Source organism: Solea solea, chromosome 20 (assembly GCF_958295425.1).
Source record: "Solea solea chromosome 20, fSolSol10.1, whole genome shotgun sequence".
Lineage (NCBI taxonomy): Eukaryota > Metazoa > Chordata > Actinopteri > Pleuronectiformes > Soleidae > Solea > Solea solea.
Window position 1 is genome coordinate 17,152,604 of NC_081153.1, and position 17,242 is coordinate 17,169,845.

The window sequence follows — 17,242 nt, forward strand, 5'->3', positions numbered from 1 at the left end:
AAATGTTTCAGTTGCTTGAAAAAAAAGTCCCTCTAACTTTAAGTTCCAGGGACTTTTGGTCAAAATCATGTCTTCACACTAAAGCTAAACACAAACTTAAACTAAGCACAGACAAGACTCAGACATGCAAACGACACAACACACACTTTCTCACATCACGGTCCAGACACACACACCCACAGTGTGACGCAGACAGTTTGAAGGGTCTCATCTCGCCTGCCTTTCTTTGCTTGTCTGCTCTGTCTGACCCAGCCTTTTTACACGTCTAATTAAGAAGTCAGACCCTCCAGCGTGCCATGACATACCCACGGCTGATTTCTACCCATGTTTTGTGCGTGTGTCTTCATCTGGATAGATCGGTTTTATTCTGTAATCTATAAGATATTGTTTTCCCCTTGAGCCCGACGCCCCCTCTATCAATGGTCTGAGAAAAGTTGAGGAATAATTCACTATATCCACTAGAATGTTTTTGTGAGAAATCAGCGAGTGGGTGACTTTTAGACATTTCAGACAATGCCTGTTTGTGGAGTGAGGTTGAATGGAGCATTCTCATGTATGTGTGATCTTTGTCACACATTTAAGAGCTAAACAATATGTGGTAATGTGAGGGAAAAGAAGGAAAAGTCTAAAGATTCTGTATTGTTTTAGCAGCACTCTGGGCATATTTTGCATCTCTGCCCGTGCAAGTGCATGTGTGCTGAAATAAGATTTCCACAGCCCACCGGGGACGTACGACACACTTCGTCGTCCTGTCTGGCCGTTCCGTGGAAGACTTCCCCTCGACCCCGCCTGACAGAGTCACGACCTCTGAGCTCTCATCAGAGAAAAGGCCAAGAGGTTAAACTCTGCAAACCAGTGAGGTCAACATCTTCTTTATCCAGTCTTGACCCCAATTCTCTGGTTTAGGAATGATTTAGGAGCCTGTTATTGACATTTTACATTTATTAAAACTTTTTTTTTTTTCAGTCTCAAATCAAATGGGATAAATTACCTTGGGTGGTTCGATGTCAAAATTTCGATGACAGAATTTTATTTTCACTATTCAAGTACAGTTTGAAAGTGAGCTTCAATTAAACTGCTATTTCTAATACTGCTACTTCTTTGAAAGTACTGCATATATACAGCACCTTTTACAGTACCTAATATTTTACATAAAGCCCTATCAAACATAAGCTTTTAAACTTGACTGTATTGTAGTTTTTTGTTGGGGCAAGAGATGGTTTTTCTTATCCTCTAAAACTGTTAGATAATTTAGTTCAAATAAATGTGCAAACTTCTGAAGGTGAATAAAGGCAGCTCCACCCTCAACAGCTAGAAATGTAAACTCATGGCTAATTATGATTTGGTACAGATTTAAAGATACTTCCATTTCACATCCATTTTATGCTGTAACTTGTGTAAGAAATTGAAGAAACTGACCATGATGTGTCATCAGAGAGCAGAGAGCAGCTGTTGTAGCTGCTACGTGTCGGACACTTAACTTTACTGTACCAAACCTTAAAAGCCTCAATACCCTTCTCAAAAACAACTTGACTCCAGTGGAGTCTTAAACAAGGGTCTGCAGTGGGAATGCTATATATACACTGTATATATATATGTGTGTGTATATATATATATAATTTTTTTTTTTGGACAGCCTTTCCAACCTTTCCTTTAATACTGACTATTTTAATTATTTTGCTTCTCTGTTGATGTTAATTAATGTCATCACATTTGAATGAAAGGGGCCAATTTTCCACAGAATGACTTCCTTCATTTTTGGCTGAAGCAACGGATCTGATAAATTCGATGAGGAGGGTGAGCCACAATGAAAACTTAGCAGCGGGATATCACAGGTGTCTTTTATGAGCAGTCCTCGAGAGCTTGCATGGACACAGAGCAACAATCAAAGAGTTCAAAGGTCAAACAACTTGTGGATTTAAAGGCCATTGAAAAGGGTCACCCAGAGGGACCTCCACCCTGCGCACTCTGCCACCCGTGTGTCACACACATGCACATACACACATTAAAATAGTCAATTATGTGTAATGAGGTGGTGAATTAGGGGAGGAAGTGACCATTGTCCATTTGCCTCGAGGTCAGAGCTCTTCATGTCAATTTGTGACCTCCAACAGGCCAAGGTCTTTAATTTATTTAGGGATTTATCCACAAATTAGTTTTGGTTTAGTTAGTAATTTAACACAATATGTACAGTACATCCCATATTTAGAGTTTGTTAATGTTTTTTAGAATCTAATAGCTATTAAAGCATTTCCAATATTTTTTTTGCAGTTTTATATCTTAATTTAGACACTGACTACTGGATTTAGACTGAGGTTCTTAGTCGTACAAAATTCAGCTGGAGATACTTAGTCTGCACCTCAAAATGCAGATAAGGATTTGCAGATGAACTTGAACCCAGTTCCCTCACACTGCCTGATTTCTGGTGTGGCAGCCTAACCCCCCCCCCCCCCCCCCCCCCCCCCACACACACACATACACACACACCCTTTCACACCCCCAGCACTATGCCTGTCTTTGTGAAGCTGTCTTCCTTGACTTTCCGTATCCCCCGTCTGGCCCTCTGCAACCTCTCCTCCATCTCTGCCCCCTCCCCTCCTGCACAGCCATTCTTTACTTCTGGGTCGGGGGGCTCCAGGAGACGGGACTACAGGGACTCACAGTACAGAATGCTAATCAGGCCCTTGGTGGCACTTCCCACGATTTTGCTCCCAGACATGAGCTATTGTCTTGTTATTGATTCCATTACAATCAGACAGTCCCTGTAACTTTCCTGCCGTCTGGAGGCTGGTCTGCTGCTCTGACTGCAGCAGAGGGCCTACCTGTCATCTCACACTTTAAACCCAATCTCTGATTTGCTAATTCTCACATTTACTGAAGTGCTGTAAAGGGGCTGATGCTTAAACACGAGTACTGATCTTTGCCTAATGTTATACACTACCTGTTAATAGGATTTGGACAACCCAAGTGTTATAAATCTTAAGCGGGTTTATTTGAAATTCATTGCAGATGCCTTTACGTTAGCCTGAGTTATCGTAAGAGAACTCGATCTTAAAATAGACAGAGTCCCAGTATAAATGATGCTGATCGCAGTTTCTCTTCGAGAACATCTTTCATTCCTAATTGAGCTGACATTTGCCTCCTGCGATGATTGCTTATTGTTTTACTGCCTTTTAATTCTAACTTGCTTGTTAATTGTTAAGCTCTGAAATTGTACCTCGCTAAAGGTAGAAACAAGTGAAAGGTCAGTTAATTAATCCCATACTTTTGTAAAACATGGCGTGTTGTGGGTTCGGTATGAGGAGTCACACAGACACGAGGAATGTGACACAAATGTCCAAACTGTGAAGCTTCACATTTACATTTCCAAAACATCAGATTCATGATGACCCAAATCTAAGTCATTATATGTTTGTCCTTTATTGTGGCTTGAAGCCAGAGGAGTGGTGCATTACTGTATTCTAAGCTGCAAACTGTGAGCTTATGGGAGCCGCTCTGTACAGATGCTGCATGCAGCACAGCAGCAGCAGCAGCAGCAGCAGCAGCTGCATCCACTGATCTGCTTCTCTTCAAGAGCAGCTGTGGCACGACGGCCAAACACAGCCCGTCATCCAGATGAGACGTGGGTTTTTAACCCTACAAGTGTACACAGTGTGAAAACATCAATCAGTAATTGTGTTAATGCTCATATGAACATGATTTACAGTTTCTAATGAGTTCAGTGTTGCATATTCTATTTTTTTTTTTAGTTGTTCCGGAATTTATAAACAGACGATAAATCTCAGTGAAGCCAGTTAAAATTTCAACAATCTGCAAATATTCCAGAAAAATCCTCTCAATCTTAATTTAGCCTTTTAACGAATACTGGGTAATCCACCTCAAATTTCATAGAACGGAAGTCTTAGTTAATGCATTATGTGTAAACTATACCAAGCTTTTGTAATCTAACAATCATGAGTCATCCAGGAATCTAATCATGCTCCATCCTTACATGATAGATAATATATATACATTATAAATATGTATAGACATACAGGTCCAATTTCCACAGAATAACTCTTCATCTGTCCATCAAACACAATGAATCGACTGAATAAGATCTTAACATAATGTGGTCTACTGTCGTCTAATACTGGGGCCAGAGTCACAAATATAGATGCCAAATAAAAAGTATTGTCCTCCCTTCTCGTTCTGCCCAGAGACCCGAGGTTGCCAGGTAGTTTGATGAACCAATTCCACAAAGAATGGATCTCTGAGGAGCTACATCTAAACCCCTTTTCCACAACATAAACATAAACAGTCTTTGCAGGCTGTAAATACAATGTTATGCTGTGAATTAATTGTCTGGATCCTTGTTATCAGTGAAACTAGCGTTTTAGTTTAATCTTTGATGACATGTCATGCTTAACACTTCTTACCTGCAGCTTAAATGTGTACTATTATGTTTTATGGGTCTAATAAAATGAACTTACACTTGCACTGATGGACAGCAAGCGAGAAATATAATCCACGTCACATCTAAAATGTCCAAGAACCTTCAATGATGGCGTTTTTTCTGTTTTCATTTCTGTAAATAATCCCCCGCTCTCGTCTTATACATTGGGAATTCAGTGTCAAATTGTAGACCCATACTTGATCATTCATTTTAATTAGAATTAAAAAGCCTCAGCAAAAGCCAACGAAGAGGATTAATCAATTCATGCTTGCATTAGTTGGTCAGCAAATTTATATTTGAAGGTTCTTCATATTTTTTTAAAGTACAAACAAAGTCACAAGACAAGAAATAATACATCATAGAAATAGACATAAATCCACATTTTTGTAAACAAGACTTTTATTGATTACATTAACTGTAAACAATTGCATAGTTCAAATACAGTAACTTGTGCAAATCACGCATATGTGACTCTTGAAACAGTAGGTCATACAGTGCAAAATAACGCCACCCGCTCATTCCCTCTAAATATACTCACACAAATTACACAAATTCAATTGCACATACAATGTTTTCATGAATGCAGTTACATCGGTAAAATGCATTCATTCTGTTTCAGAACATTGTCAGAGGAACAGATTTGACAAATATGACGTGCAATAAAGGCAGCAAGTGATTAAATCATCATAATAGATCATCAACTAACCTCCACACACACACACACACACACACACACACACACATATTGCACCTGTGCTCGTACAGTGCACACGAGTAAAACAACATCACATTGCTCTCAGACCAAACCCCTACATTTAGCTGTTAATGTGCAAACGCAAATACAAAAAAAGTGCAAACGTAAACACCTTCCTCTAGTTTTCTTTTGCATAGATTAAATGTAAAGATTAATTTCAAATCAGACTAAATATGCCCAGCTGTTCTCTGGTGCACTGAACAGGGAATAAACATTAATAAAGATTGTAAGCATGAAGTATGAATTGTTACTAATAAAGAATATTTGATGGTACAACAACTATATTTACCAGTAATGCATTAATGTCAAATATTTTGTTTAAAAAAAGTTAAGAATTAACTGCTGTTAAAAAATATCTGCTATGTGGTTCATACTTAAATTGCACAAAAAATAATTTCACATGTTTCAAGTAATAAAGTCACACAGATTGTCACCAAATATGATTGAAATACCAAATTTACACGAGGCAAAAACAATTAAAATATGTAAGACGGAAATATAATTCAATATGCAGACGTATACATTTGAATTCTCTATTCTACATCGAGATTAAATTGTTGAACTAAGTACACTAAAAACTCAAAACATGGACTACTGTAGTCATTCCCTAATTTATTACATCCTATTTAAAATTACTTTCAACTGCAAATGTATGTTAGTGCATGTGTGTGTGTGTCTCACCGTGACCTACATATACATCTATAGTGCACATGTTTTCTGAACAGCTGCACAGAGCAGGGCTGGAGACCACGGTGTACGACAACAACAACAACACACGGATGCACTCAAAGAATCCACTCTCATAGTTTCAGTCTTGGCCGAATATCAGTTTTTTCCTTATTTCGCTGCATCTGCTTCATCAGTTTGTATCTGTCGTCAATGACAGTTTTAACTGTGTCCACTGTGCAGATGGTGGTAACATCCTCCAGTATGAGAAACAAGGGTTAACAGTGATGTTGTGCTGTGGGGGGGGGAAGGGCATCAACTGGACTCGGCCATAGTCCAAAGATCAGCTGATCAGACCCAAACTCCAACCTGATCAGAAACCTTAAATGAAGAAGCAGAGTGGGCATCAGACAATGATATTCAGAGTTGAGAATAATCACATTTATATGAAGTTTTTGCATCCACACAAATATGCAGTGGCTTGATAAGATGTACATTTTTTTATAGGTTCTTTACTAATAATACATCGAGTACAGAACTGGAGCAACACAATTTATTTTCTGCAGGTTTGATCCCCACAATTCCCCAGTTAATCTGACTCTACTGGGTTCTAATTTACTGCATTTGTTACAGGAGTGGGGTCAGATTAAAGACATAGAGTAGACCCCAAGAGATGATCCTGTTTAAATAAAGCTCTAGCAAACTGCATCTATATGTGCAATTATAATCAAACACACCCTGTACTCTGTGTGCAACTCGCATTCTTTTGTTTTTGTAGAAAGATTCAGCTTTGTTGGTACAAGATAACTGGGGGGAAGAAAAAAGTGTTCCACAACAAATATTTAACAGAAACTGTTAAATATTTGAAGAGACTGAAGGTGACTTATGGAAATCATATGCACAAACACAAACATTTGTGAGATTTTGAAGCAGGCATAATCAGTGTTACTGTATACTGTATCACCTCCACACTGCTCTCATTCACTGCCTGTAGCCACTAATAACACAGGCAGCAGACTCACACACTATAATGGCTAATCAACAAAAAATGAATGTAACCACCAGAGGTTATGTGGAGTAATCTAAACACACACTTCCATACTTTTTTTTTTTATTATAAATTACTCTGCTTGACTTTTCAAGACAAACAAAAAACTTAAGCATGTGCATGTCATTCGGCCACATTCTACACATTATTAGTCTTTACTTAACTCATCAACATCAAACTTATAACACTGCATACTGCATATTTTCTCCACTATAAGTAATAGTATGGCTCCTAAAAACTGTCCCACATTGGTAACATTCAGTGGAGTCATAACCCAGATTAAAGAAATAATAATCAATTAATGTCTTATAAGTCAAATAACCGCAATACTTTCCAATCAATACATCTAAATACTTTAAACATCTCATACAAATATTCATCCCAGACAACAAAGTAAAATATGCCCCCAACCCCCAACCACTAAACTCCAAAACAACCAGTCTAGACACAAGCTGCTCTACCAATCACCAACATCACACTCTCTCCTCTCCTCTTTACCCCTACAATCATTGTCTGAGCCACCAAAGTGTTTTTCCCACGCTTTGTTTTCCTCCGTCCTGTTTGCAGCCAGGCAGAAGGAGGAGGAGGAGAAGATGGGGGTGGAAAGGGTAACACGGGAGGAAGGAGAGGGGGCTAAGAAACTGATGAGGTTTCCATGGCAACCCCACATTGGCATGCCCCTGATTGGAGTGTGTGGTGGCTAATTATTCAGTGCATATTCTTTAAAACAATAAAGTGGGACGTATTGAAATGCAGAGCCAAGCAGCGCATAGCGTGTGATTAACATATGAGCCCAGTAATCTCCAGTTAAATTGCAACATGAAGTGACTCATGTTACGTTTTTTATATCAAATTTTACATTAAACACATTAAGATTTATCTTCAGCATTGAGTCATTACAATTTTTTTTAACATACATTTACCATAAACTTTCTCTTAATTAATTTATCTTCTATGTTTCTGCCACTAAACTCAAACTTAAATTTAATTTACGTGCCGATTTCCAAGGATCTGCACAAAGTTTCCATTTTGCCTGCGGAAATAAAAAGACAGAGCAGCATGCTAATGGCAGGCCTCGGAGCGCTGGCATGGCAGACGTGTGCGTGCGTGCATGCATGCATGTGTCTGGGTGGATTGAGGGTCTGCTGTGTGAAAGAAACCAGTGGGATATGTGTGTGTGTGAGAAGGGAGGGCTTTAACAATGGCCGGCATTGTTTACCAATCTCCCTCGTCCATTAATCAGGACGATCCGGCTCTAATTGGCGTTTTGGTTAAGCTGGTCTCCAGACCCCGTTCTCTCCACTGGCCTAAATAATGGCGTTACACCACAAGTGCCGCCACACACTGTGGAGGACAATGTGCCGCTTGTCTGAGGGCCCGGGATAAGATCCCCACCCTCTCCTCATCCCGTCTTTTCTTAGCGCCCCCTGCGCCCCCAAAACAAACCTCACATGGAAACACAAAGAAGTCCTCTCACTATTGAGATCTCACTGTCGCAGACTCCCTCTCCTTGTCTGTCTGCCCCCTCCTCTCAATCCCCCAATCTCCTTCCTCCTTTGACTTTTCTTCCTCACTCACTTACTCAGTGCAGTTTTTTTTTGTCTTCATACACTTACAGCGTGGATTTCTCTCTGTGTGGTGAAAGTGTTGAGGTCAGAAAACAACACCAATGGGTTTGAGCCTATTCGGTTAAAGGTTGCTGCTTTAAAAGTTAAACATGCAGCTGCTCTAAGAGAACCCCATACATCCTACTTTGACTTAAATAAAATTTTTCATGGTTAACAATGAAAATGCGTGCTAGTAAAGCTCAGAAATAAAACAACAGCATGTTTTTTTCTTATATTTAGATGTGGATTCATATCAATTAACAATATTTGTGCTTTTTCAAATTAAAAAAAACAACTGAACAGCTGAAGGACCACATGTCCCTCTGAGACAATTTAAAAAGGTTTTGACTTGTGACTTCCTTTCAAAACCAAATGTTTGTGATCAGAATTTCCAAAGAATCTCAATGGAGTTAAAAATAAGGCTTGAACGTGGTAGCGAAATTATTAATATGTCCACTGGGGAAAATATAACTAAAATTATTTTAATGTTTGCTGAAATTGGAGATAAAATAATTGAAAGTTGTTTTTTATTGCTCCAGACTGAGATGTTTAATTTATAACAGTAACTGGGTCAGCTCTTTGGAGATCATCATTTTAGACCACCATGTTTTACAGAAGCCCACAGTGGACACACTGTCAGCTAACTGTAGGCTACAGAGATTCACCAACACACTTATATGGGATAGTCAGCTGCAACATAAATGTTCCACACTGTACCTTTTTCCAGTTACATTACAAACTATTGTAATGGTGTTTCTTACAATGTGGGAATCGGTGAAACATTTTCCATATGGCAACACATTTTCTTTGAAACCCCCGAACATGAAGCTGACTGTACGTGTAAGAAAAATGTGTGATAACAAGTGGAGATTTATGAAGACCGCTTTGTTACTAATTACAGCTCCTTGTGGATGTCATCGAGCTTGTAGGCGGGGTTTTTTTTCTTTTTCTTTCCAACATCATCAAACAAAGCTGTCTGCACAAGCATGCGGCATAAATACCACATGGATGCTGTACATGCAGGAATCATGCCATTGTAATTAAAGCCCTCCGAATGATCTAATTAATGTCACAGAAATAAAACGGGCTAGATAGTTTTTTTTGAGCGTAATGGAAATCCACAAAATGGTCGACCGTCAGCATCTGCAGCGAGACGACGGACTAGAAAGGAAAAGCGACGCAGGAACCGCAGCTGCCCTTAAAGATGCCAGCTTGTCAACCCTCTAAAGGGACTGGCTCCACGGTTTCCTCCTATCTCATCTCTTCCCGCGTGTCTCATGGGGGCGATCTCTGCAATTAACACGCTGGCAGTAATTAACACTGTCTTGAGGCAACCAATGGCGCAGAAAGGATCGCGGCCAACATGATGTGGGGGAAGGTGCAGCGCTGGCTATCTACGTTCCCCTTCTCCAGCTGCCATTTTGTGCCAGTCTTAACACCTAAGATGGTGGCAGGACTGTGACTTGCCATGTGGGAGAGGAGGACAAACTGGCAAGGGAGGGGTCGGAGAACAGGAGGATTATGGGACTGAGGAGGGAGTCTCTTATTTTCACTCTTGTAGTCAGTGAATTGCTGAACGGTTACCAAAAGAGAGACAGAGTGGCATGATCATCAGAATGCTGCCCTACACTAACAGAAGGAATTCATGTGAACACAAAGACTCGCTCTCTCTCACACACACACGTGGACACACTGACATGTCAGAGAGGAAGAACAATGTGTTTATACATTGTGGGCGAGAAAACAGCCCGTTGTTGGTCTGTTAGTGTTAAAAAAGTGTAATTTACATGTGCTTAATATACGCTGCACACATATGAACACACACATGTGCCCATGCATGAACACACACACACACACACACACACACACACACACACACACACACACACACACACACACAAAAAACAACCGACACAGCCGTTCTCATGGTATGGTCTGCCCCTGAGCATGCAAATGACATTCATTATGCAAATGCATACAAATCAGAACCAACCATCTGAGAATCTAAGCTGGGAAAAAAAAGAGAAAAGAATATAATTAAATGAATGAGGGGGTAAAAAAAAAAAAGTGTGTGTGTGTAGAAAGTACAGTTTGACTTCATGCTGCAAAAAGCAAAAAAAAAACGTCTCATAATTAAGACACAAATTTCCTTTAGCCAGAACAAGATGAGGCTTAAAATCCTTTTACATAAAAATATTTAACTAGTAGTACCATCATTTAAATATTGATAGTAAGGAATGGGAAGCACGGTTTGGAAGTGTAAGGGTTTTTCCAGAGAATATTCAGTTCAGAGTTAATATGCTGTTCATATAGACATTTTAAAAGATTGTTTTTCGCCGTTTTTTTTTTTTTATAAAGTTAATTCCCCAAATAATATTTATTCTTGACAAATGGGATATATCGCACACACACACACAAACTGTCCCACTGATGCTACACTGTCACTGCTGTTTCAAAGTCCACTGAGAGGAAAAAGTGCAGAAGAGCATCGACTGGAGTGTAGATGCTCCATATGATTGCAAAGTGCTGCTAATTGCCTCTCGAGGTGTTCTTTGTTTTGTTCCAGTCACCAGCGCTGCCTCTGTGCCACACTGATGACTCTGAATATCTCAGCTGGAAATGAATGTCTGCATCCATGTTCCAAAAATACACTGTAAATTATATGAAGGTGATTAAAGAGACACACAGATCTCCCTGTGCAGATGTCTGCAGCTGAAGCTTCCTGTGTTGTTCACAGCTCATGTAACAACTACAACAAAAAACACACATTTTTGCTTCTAAAAAAGAATCCTGGCAAAATAAATAAATAAAAGAACTGTGGAGGAAGCTGAAATTTAGGCAATTATGTTGTGGAACTGGTAAAAAGGAACAAAAAAAACAGGCTAATTAGAAACAGACTGAGGCCAAATTCTAACCCAGATCAAAATACAATTAGATGCAGTAATTCCCGTGTGTGTGCGTGAGAGAGAGAGAGAGAGAGAGAGAGAGAGAGGGTGATAAAGAGAGGCTTACTGTGAATGTCTATCTGGAATTCTGAACTGTATTTTTAAGAAATAAGGACATTTATTTGATCTTTTCACTTCACTTTTTACTTATATTGCTCTTATTGTTGGAACAAATCGCTTCATTCTTCACTGAGTGGTCTGTGCAGTGCTGACGTATTTGTGTCATGTGCTGTCAGAGAGGCCTATTGCTCTAAACTCAAAGAAAAACGATGAGAAAGGCCACAAATGTCTGAATGACAGCCTTTACAACTGGATGTTATACTTCAGTCTATTTTCTTTCTCTTAGCATTGATAAAAAACTGTGATTAGTTAGAAAAAAAATTCTAAAGTGTCTATGCCAACTGTTGTTTTTTTTAAGTCACTATACCAAGACTTTAATACGCAACTCATAGATTTAGACACATTGAAAGTTAGAAAAATAAAATTATACTTTGTACATGATCAAAGTTGAAGTATTTCCAGAGGAATATTTGGACAGAGTAAATTAATGTGATGTCAAAGAAGACAGCCTGACCTGATTTGAAGTCTACATTTTGGTTTCAAATACACCAGATGTTTTGCCACAACAGCAGCATGAAATCATATTTTTTTTTTATTATTGTTATTATTAGCTGTAATTTGTTTTCAGTGTTATTTTTTCGTGCATTTTTCAGACATTTCTGTGTTAATCTCCTGGGACTTAAACCTGTCAGTTGGAGGCCTCTCTGGATGACAGTGTGAGCTATTTGAACCATTTTCAATATTCTGATTTTAAGACTCTTGTTTGTTTTATTTATAATTGGTAGTATTGTGTTGATTGTATATGGTTTGCTGCTATAACACACACATTGAGCCTTATATACCTTATATACTGTAACACAGCATCATACCTTCATGTCGTTGGTTTGCAGCTTCCTTTGTCCGAAATCAGTTCCTCTCCAGTAGTTTTTTGTCTTTTTCTTTTTCTTTTTCTTTTTTTTTTTTAAGTCCGTTTTCTTCTTCCATGCAGGCGTGTAATGGGATTCTTGTTACTTTCGGTTATCTAGCTTTATGAAGAATGTACATGACTCATACAGCTAGATAACCAAAGATAACAGACAACCCCTCAGGCCTGCAAACGCAGCAGCTCTCCTCCACCAACTCACACCACCTCCATACACCTGCACAGACAGAGAGTGACAGGAGGGCAAATGCTTAAAGGGCTAATTCACGACAACAAAGCTGTTTTAGTCCGTTCTTACTATTTTTTCCCCCACATAATCCAGGGTTTGGAAATAATGATTGTAAGTAGTCGTAGTCATATACCTAATGCAGATGATTTATCACATGGTCCTAAAGACGCCTCAGTGAAATGAGATGAAAAACAAGCATGACTAAAGATTCACAGGGGATACTGCTGGGAAAACACATTTTCCAAGCTATTAAGTGTTTTTATACGACTGAGATGTGAATGGGCTCTTATAGGAATTCAAAACAAAGCATCGGAGCGAACTATCCAAGTGAACTAAAGACAACAACAGTGAGGAGCTTTATGAGGGCATCAGACGCTTGCAGATAAAATAGCACTGAGGGGAATAATTTGCACAAACACTCCTATAAAGAAAACATTACAGCAGGGTGTAAAAGGCAAAATATAACACATGCACTCATTTCACACTAGGTAAATACTCAATTATATTGTATACAAAGTCCTATCTGGAGTTATTGTGGCTGTACGTGATTCTTAAACATGTACAGTACATTTCTTTTCACACTTTCAATTACAGCTCTACTTTAAAATATATTTATATATATATATTTAATCATTACCTTTAAAAAATGACCTACTGTTAAAATATTAAAAGCAAGAAAATATCTATAACAGATGTGGAATAGGGGGGTTAAAGAGACTCGTGCATAAAGAGAAGAGAACAAATGAAAAAAATGGCTGAAATCTACACATTACTTTAATTTGCATTTGGAGGTGTGTGTTTTTATATAAAGCAGATTTCTACATATATCAGATATATCGACATTACAGCCAACATAATTATATGTTATATCAAATATAGAATATATTCTTATTATTCTTATTATTATCCCTAATAATCACAAGTTATGAAAGTGACGTCACAAACGTCGCTTGTTTTCCGTTAATGCGTTATAATAGCGCACACACACACACACAGTCAGTAAAATTAAAAACGACAGAGAACGACCGATAATGCTGTTGTTGCCTCTAAAAGAAAAAAATAAATAAACCCACCTACAAAGACATGATTGCCTTTCACACACAGACTAATTACATGTTTTACATTTGTGTTTCACGCGCTGCACGATGGGGAAACGTCTGCCGTAAATCGAAGGAAGGATGAATTAAACTCGTGTGACTCTGGATTTCTGCCAACACTCATGCATTAGTGCAGATCACTTTACTGTGCTGCAGGTTCTCACTCTGGAGGCCGTGACACACGTCACAAAGTCTATTATATGTACAGTGTGTCTTTGTGTGAAGGTGTTTTACCCTCATTTTATGCATTTATCTGGTGATTTGGGTGCCGATAGTAAAAGTGAAATAATTTATTAAAGGTTGAGGCAATGTTAGAATTTACTTTTATTTTACTAGAATATCTGTCTCGCGATTAGAATTACCAGAGTTCATATTTCTGGTGCATTTTTTTCTGTCTGTTGTCGTGTTGTTCAACAGACATTGTTCTAAATAAATAAAAAGTAATACTTCAAGGAAATAAGAAATCAAATTTAAGAAACAGAGGCACAGTTTGAACAAGCACTTAATGAACCTACAGTAATACATTTAAATTCATTTAGACTGTCTACCACTAACACTTCTCATCCCCTGCGGCGATATTTAAGTTATCATTCCAGATAACTTGGCTATAATAAAGTGGGAAATGCTTCTTCTTAAGCGTAAAAGTCGCGCCCACTCAAAGTAACCGCAAAAGGATTTGATGTTAATGATTTTGAGGAAGACTCAATAATTAAATACACTCAGCGTGTTTGTGTTGATGTGTGGGAGAGAAAGATGATGACGATGATGCTTCTAATTTTGTTGAGGTGCAGTGAGAGCTATAACCACTTTAAGAGCCAAGTGTCAATGAATCCATTATCGGACCAAAAGTGTGATCGTTCATATTTACCTGGAAGTCAGAGGAGGCCTTCATCTTCATTTCTGATGCATCTTGTGGCAGTTAAAGTTTAATCTGTGGGTGGAAATTAGGAAATTAGGAAAAAATAGATCATCTATTAAAATCTATTAAAAAATAATTAATGAACAGCTGAAAGAACTCAGCATCTCGTCCACGTGAATGAAATGCACCACTCCTCCCTTTTTCCTCTGCCTCTGGAAAATCCCTGAAAAACTCCACACCTGGGAAATCTGCCTACTAGGTCACTAGTAGTCCAGTTTTTGGTTCTGCCCAGCTCAGCAGGTCTGTTCAGCCTCACTGACTCTGCACCATCATGAGGCTCCAGTGCTGCTGCTGCTGCTGCTGCTTCATACTCTCGGCGGCCCCATTTCAAATCATGCAACTGACTTGTGTCTCTCTGCACAGTAATCAGCTCCCCTAACGCGTCGTTTCACGTTTACACATGTAAATATCTCCGTGTCTGGGAGCCTCATACAGTGGGTTTATGCACTGCACGTGCATGATTTTTCCCGTGAAGTGCACAGTCATGTTTCTGCGTCATCCATAGATCACCTGAATTATTGTGTTCAGCTTCAAAAGTTAGTCAATGCTGCATGAGTGACATTTGTGCAACGTTTGCATGGAAATCATCATTTGTGCATGCACGACTTAGTGTTATAAATGATTTTAATCTTTATATGGTGTCTCTTTTTTATATATATATTGTGCTGTGAACTTTCTTTTGAGTCTTGAAAAAAGTAATACATTGTAAATATATTGCGCAGCATATGTTATGAATTAATATTGTAAAATGTTAACTTATATTTTAATAGAGAAATGTGACATATATAACGTATATATGCATGCATGAGAGGGAGGTGTGATAAACTCTCACTCAGATTAAGCATAGGCTTTATGTAATAGCGCTATTCTGGCAGCGCACTGTTTAATCCCAGTCTGCAGAAAACCGTGTCACTGTTTCCTTCATTTACAATAATCACCTTTGCCCCCGCTTTTTTTACGCGTTTCCCCTCATGTTTAGTCTTTTCAGCGCGTAATCTCTTGACAGCCAACAGGCCCAATACGTCACTAACACTGCGCTGTGAGAGGCTGCACCGCCTGAGGCCAACGTGACACCAACCTGCACCGGCACAGGTCGGCGTTACACATCAAGTGCACCATTGTATAATTATAAGTTAATAAAACAAAAGCCAACAGTGAGAAAGACGCTTTTAAAAAACGGTAGATGGTGGTAACACTTATGTAACACCTGGAACAACAATAGAGCATGTGTCTAATCCGGGGTCAGCACCACAGAAGAGATTAAATTAGATATGAGAATAAATTGTTTTACTGACAGGAAACACCAAAACTGTTTACCATTAGAGGTAAATTCAGCCTTTTCATTAGTGTGGGAGTCATTTCTCATATAGTAAATTACCTACATTATCTGTGAGAGTGGGAATAGAAGAGGAGCAGATTATTTTAATGTTATTATCAATAGAGTTTGGTTAATAACTAATCACAGGCTCTCATTACTAGTGCCACGTGACTAACATGTGCAAAAGTCACTCAACCAAATACTAAGATTACAAATGGCTTCACTCTCTTCATGGTCAGATTATAGCAAACAAACATCCTCATGTAAAAGTGTTTGCAGCCACAAGTGAAACTATTCTTCTCTGTGCTGCTGCTGCTGCTGAGGATGAGGATGATGATGCTTTTGCGCACAGATGATGTTGAGCCTTTTATCTTACATATTTCTGCTGCTGCTGCTGCTCATCATTCATGCATCTTAAAGTGATGTGAATACAGAGCAGGGCTCTCTGGGAGGAAAATGTGCTCGGCTTCTAAACACACTTCACTCTTATTTCACACAGTCAAGGGTTAAACACACAATAACAGCATGTTAGAGTCTAAACGCACCACAGACCCTCTCGCGCGCTCTCTCTCTCGCGCGCGCTCTCTCTCTCTCTCTTCTCTCCTCTGCAGGTTTTCTGTTAAAACACTCTCATTTGAAACAAAACCGCACAGAATAGTAAAACAAAACCACACGTTTCTTACTGTTTCCTCTTCAGATGCAGCAGTGGGTTTAGACACGGGGGCTTGGATCAGCTCCTGGTACCCGTGGTCCCTCCGGACGTGCGGCATGCTGGGAGCCAAATGAGCGCGTTCATGAGCGGCGTATTGAGCTTTTGTGGCGACGACGCATCGTTACGTCCCCCTGGCCCCTTCCTTTTTTATCTAATGGGTCCTCTTGTGGGTTTTTTTTCCTCCCTCTCTCACATCGTCACAAGTCTCTCCTCCTCATCCTCAGCCGTGGTCCACTCCTCCCCTCACCGAGCAGGGGAGTTGGGGCTGTCCGCCCGGAGGACTACATCTCCAACACCACTGTTGTCTCCAAATGCTTTAACATCTCATTTGTTCTAAATCATATACGCGGTCCAAGTCCCGCCCCCCTGTGTGTGACTCAGTGAGGTAACACTGTTCCCACCCTCTGAGATTTTTGATATTATGCAAGACGGACGATGTAATTAGAATATGAACCTATGGCTGCGTCTCTCACGCCCCCAACAGGCGCATGAAGAAGTGCACGGTGGCACCACCACTCACCCTCTCACCA

General features: G+C 39.4%; 1 long non-coding RNA gene across 1 annotated transcript; it reads right to left on the reverse strand.

Moving 5' to 3' along the window:
* Positions 1 to 4,822: 4,822 nt before the first annotated feature.
* LOC131446904 (uncharacterized) lies at positions 4,823 to 16,772 on the reverse strand. Its single transcript, XR_009233979.1, has 4 exons — positions 16,684 to 16,772; positions 14,632 to 14,694; positions 12,385 to 12,654; positions 4,823 to 6,236 (listed from the first exon to the last, which is right to left on the reverse strand). It is a non-coding gene; the product is annotated as an uncharacterized LOC131446904 (long non-coding RNA).
* Between the last annotated feature and the right edge of the window lie 470 nt (positions 16,773 to 17,242).